We start from the raw sequence: 4,993 nt of genomic DNA on the forward strand, positions 1-4,993 counted from the left end.
TAACAGTATTATTTACTTTGCTTTAAGTCTTGAATTATTAAGAATCATTTAAGAACTGGGGCATTGTTAAAATTCCCTGTTTAAAATGTCCAAATTTCTGATCTCTTAACAAAAACCATCAACTATTTGGCACACATACAACCGGCACCTTTGAACAAATGGAATTCTCGGGAAACAAAATTGCAGGCAGCAGTTAGGAAGAGCTTATTGAGAAAAGCCAAAGGCACGAATCAAAGAAATGCCAGGGTTGGTCAGGTTGCTCTGAGATCAAAGGGTTGTGAGATTGGTTGGAGAGACAAGCGCATAACTGAGCACACACTGGTGTGCGAGGTCACATTAAAAATGAGTGTTGAAACTGAGCCGAAGAGGAAGGAAAGCAAGCGAGGGGAAAAGCCGGGGGGAGAAAAGAGAAGATCAAAGAGAAAAGAAGAGAAGACGAGTAAATGATTAGGATAAGGTAAGTCCATTGTGAAATCCAGGGGAAAAAAAAACGAAGAAGGTGGGAAAGAGGAAAGGAAGAAACCAAAGATCCAAACCAATAGATAAAGGAATGCCAGGAACCGCTGCCACCTGCCCCTCCGCAGTAGGTGCCACCGAGGAGGTGCACACCCAGGCAGAGAATGCCCAGTACGTGAGGAAGTTCCAGAAGGGCCAGGTGACCCAAAAGGGCTTTAAGCTGGTGATGGCATCTCTGTACCTTGTCTTTGTGGCCCTGGAGGAGGAGTTGGAGCGTAGCAGGGACAACCGCGTCTATGCCCGCCTCTACTTCCCACAGGGTGCCGTGGAGCAGGAGCTGACCTTCTGGTAGAGGCCGCACTGACAGAAGGCCATCCCCCTACTTGGCAGCCACTCAGCGCTGCGTGGAGTGACTCCAGCAGGTGGGGCGCAGGGAGCCGGAACTGCTGGGGGCCCACATGGGCGACCTGTCCAGGGCCCAGGTCCTCAAGAAGATTGCTCGGAAGATCTTGGACCTGTTCAGCTCCATCGAGGGCCTGGCCTTCTTCACCTTCCCCAACCATCGCCAGTGTCACCGAAGTCAAGTAACCCTACCACAGCTGACGCATGAACACTCTGGAGATGACCTCCGAGGTCAGGCAAAAGGTTGTGGAAGAGGCTAAGACTGCATTCCTCCTCAACAGTCAGCTGTCTGAAGAGTTGCTGGAGTTGCTGACTGCAGGATCCCGAGGACCAGAGTCCCTCACAGACAGCTGGGTTTCACCACTGTGCCAGCAGCTGGGTGCAAGACTCCATCCCTGCGGAGACTCCCAGAGGGAAGCCCTTGCTCAGCAGCCTCTCCCAGGTGCCTCTCATATGATGGATTCTTATTCTCAGTTTCCTTGTGACTGTGGTTGCCATGGGGTTTTATGCTTTGTGAATGCAAGCATGCTAACCCCCAGAACTGTGGACTCTGTCCAGTGAAGGGTTTTCTTTCTGCAGAGGGGGAATCTCTTGGCTGGCTCCTTATCTTGGGCACAGGAGGCTTTAGGGTCTCCCTCTGTTCCTCTTTCCTTGGAGGCCTCTTCCCCAACCGAAAGCACACCAGTGGCCTGAACTTTCAGAGTGGCCACTGGCCTGAACTTCCAGACTTAGCATCCCCAGATCCCACAACAGAGCCCAGGAGACCTGACTGGAAGTGACAGCTGTCTTGACCCTCCCAGTGCCCTTGGTTCAGTGTCCTTGTTGACATGGCCTTAGTTAATTTCCCTTATCACGTGGCAATTTTTATATCAATATGCAGAGATGTTGTGTCTTGTGTTTGTCTTATTTTTGTTGGAACCGTTCTTTGTTCATCTTTCAGTCTAAGCTGTAGTATTTTGTCTTGTCCTGTTGTTTTTATAACAGAGTTGGGGGTGTGTGTTTGGGGAGTGGGTATTAAACAGCACTGTGGCCTTGGTCTTTAACTCTCTGTGTAATAAAAAACAAATGATGCTGTCTGACAAAAAAGAAAAAGAAAAAAAAAAAAGAAAATTCCAGGGTATCCTGTGTTTCCATACCTGAAAATTATGGATAACTCTATTGAATTTAAATCAATACAGATTAGCAAATAGAAGCACTTATTTGAAAAGAGGAAAATTAACATTAATTTAGTGCCTAATCAATTACAAGACACTTTTCACAGGGATTATTCCATCGCTTCTTATGGGGACTGTGTTAGTCACTGTCAGTATGTCTATGTTTGCAGATTCAAAAATTGAGCCACACACATTTTGAGTCACTGGCCCAATATGACAGCCTAGTAGAATGAGAAATTAGATTAATATGTAACTTTCTCACCTTGACTCAATTATGCCATTTTGCTCCTATCCTATGTTTATATTGCAGATGACATTAATGTAGTCAAACTATCTTATTAATCCCTTCAAATTCTATTATGTAATAAACACAACTATGTCCCTTTGTAATACCTCTCCTCTTGTCTCACATTCCCTCTGAAATGAAAAGGATTTATTAGTATCCATGTATGTAACTCTTTCTATTAATCTTGGCATTGGTTCTGGGATCATCTACTTGATGAGGTAATGCCTATTGATTTGGACCAAGAAGTGATCTGTCCATTAACTAAGTTCACTGGATTTTCAAAACTATAGTTGAACCTTAAAACCTATGCCACACTTAAACACTTTGATTGTGTCTTCATGATAAATTCCATATGATTCTTTAGGATACCTATCACAGAAACTTAGTTTTCAGAAACACTGAAAACTAGCCAATTAGCAAACTTACATCTTACATTATCCATTTCTTCAAATGTTCCACTAGGCTTACAACAGCAGATTCTAATTAGGTTGATCTTGAGAGATTTATGGGCTTCATATATATAATCCATATTGTGCTTAAGAATAGATGCATAAGTAAAAATATAATTTTTGACATTAGAGATAGATCATTTCATTTTCACATTTTCTTTTCATTCATAAAGGAAAATTCAGATTCTTTCCCCTAATAGCTACTTGTATTACTTACTAGAAGATTACCTTGAAAGCAATGGTTACCAAAGTAGAAAAAGAAAATTAATTACTAGATAAAATTACTCAAAACAAATATTAAAGAAGAAACTTTGATATTTCAAAGATAAACATCAAAACCAAGGTTTTCTTCTTCAATACATAATGTCTGTGAGATACTCTCAAGCTTAACAGAAATTCTTCAATGTGCAATGTAATTAACTATATCCAACAACCATGAGGAATGTACCATATTCTGCTATCAACAGTAGGAAGAGGATTATTTAATCTGCTTATTTTTCATAGAAATATATGATGCTAGAGGTAAAAGGATGTACAGCATATCAACTTTAGCTTTATAAGTGAGGAAAACAGATGAATCATGTGACTTGTTAAAGATCATCAAACAACTGAGAAGAAAATTTAAATCTAAAACCTCAGACTTTCTATTCCTAAGTGTTATTTTCTCTAGTATTTCTGAGAGGGTAGGGTAAAGTGTTTCCATATATGAACAGGTACTAAAAAGCACTTAATGAATAAATATTTTCAAAGCAGTGGTAGTGGCACTGTATCGTAAAGCCCTGGTTTTATTGCTTATTCATATCTTACATCTAATTTATGACATTGGATACATTAAAAATGTTGCCCCCATGGTGGAAGCCAACTATTAAGTAAAGTCAGGTTTCCTTGAAGAACTGAAAAATCTCCACAGAGTTAAATTTAATATTAATGCAGCCTCCTTTTAGTGATAGCCATGGTATCATTACTCTGAACTTGAGTTCCATAGCAAGGGCTCATTGGAAATAAAAGAAAATGAAAAAATTATGCAAACAGAAGAAACTTCAGTCAGGATCACGTATATGATCAATATCCTGTAGAACACTATCTTTTTTCCTACAGTATTTCCAATGGTAATTTACCTTGCAAATAAATGAGGATGATGAAATGAAAGTTCTTGTCCATAGAAATCATTTACCAAGAAGTCATTAACTATGGTTCAGGAATCTGAAATGTATGGGAAAAGCTCATACCTTTGTTTTCATACATCCTAAGTAAAATTTACATATTCTTCAATCATAGCTCTAGCATCAGCCACAGTAACATGGACAGTACTATCTCATTGATATGTCAGATAATTTCCTATCATATTACAGTTTTATACAGATATTTCAAAATATCATCTATGTTAAATATTGTTATTTAAGCATGTCTTTAAATATTTTTATAATCACATTTTAAAATAATAATTTCCCTTTCTGGTTCTTTATGTTTTATTTTACATATTTAAAACCCCTCGTTTGAGGTCAGTCTGCCAAAATAATATGTTGCACAAGAAAAATAGGGAATTTCTGATCTAATCTACCTACCCTAATCCAAACCATTGAAATCTTCCTCCTAAGTAGCTATCATCTTCCTTCTTTCTACTCTAGGATCCATTCTACATTCAGATGCCAAGGTAGTCTTTAGAATATGTAAGTGTCACCTCACAATCAAAATCCTCTCATGCTTTCCCCTAAATATCAAATTTAAATTCCATACCACAGTCTAGGTACCATGCATCTAGTTTCTTCCAGTTTCTGATCTGACCATGTCTCATGCTTGACTTACTATGTGCTGGCTTTCTTTCTATTCTTTCGTCATAACGAATTCCATATTATCTAAGGCTGTTGGTTTGACTTTTCATTAATGCTGCCTGTAAGTCTGTCCTACAACCACTGCCCCCCATCGGGTCTTTGTTTTTGTCTCCTCCAGCAGGTCTTCATTCAGTCACGCCTCCAGAGCTTATCCCTGACTGCTTACAGGACAGCAACTGCTCCCTGGATTGCTGTTATGTCCTCTTGTACTATTTGCTTCACAGTTTTTTCCACTATCTAAAATTATCTCAGTAACGTATTTACATACATGTTTATTATCTGTCTTTCTTGTTCTGGAGTATAAATTCCAAGAGTACCAAGATATTGTTTGACTCACCACTTTTAATCTTGTGGCACATGATGGGACACTTGAATATATTTTTGACCTAGAGAATGAGCCTCATCACTTCACTG

At 39.5% G+C, this 4,993-nt stretch overlaps 1 pseudogene; it reads left to right on the top strand.

Moving 5' to 3' along the window:
* Positions 1–467: 467 nt before the first annotated feature.
* LOC124964591 (heme oxygenase 1-like) lies at positions 468–4,042 on the top strand (annotated as a pseudogene).
* Positions 4,043–4,993: the final 951 nt, after the last annotated feature.

This window comes from Sciurus carolinensis, chromosome 14, assembly GCF_902686445.1.
Source record: "Sciurus carolinensis chromosome 14, mSciCar1.2, whole genome shotgun sequence".
Classification (NCBI taxonomy): domain Eukaryota; kingdom Metazoa; phylum Chordata; class Mammalia; order Rodentia; family Sciuridae; genus Sciurus; species Sciurus carolinensis.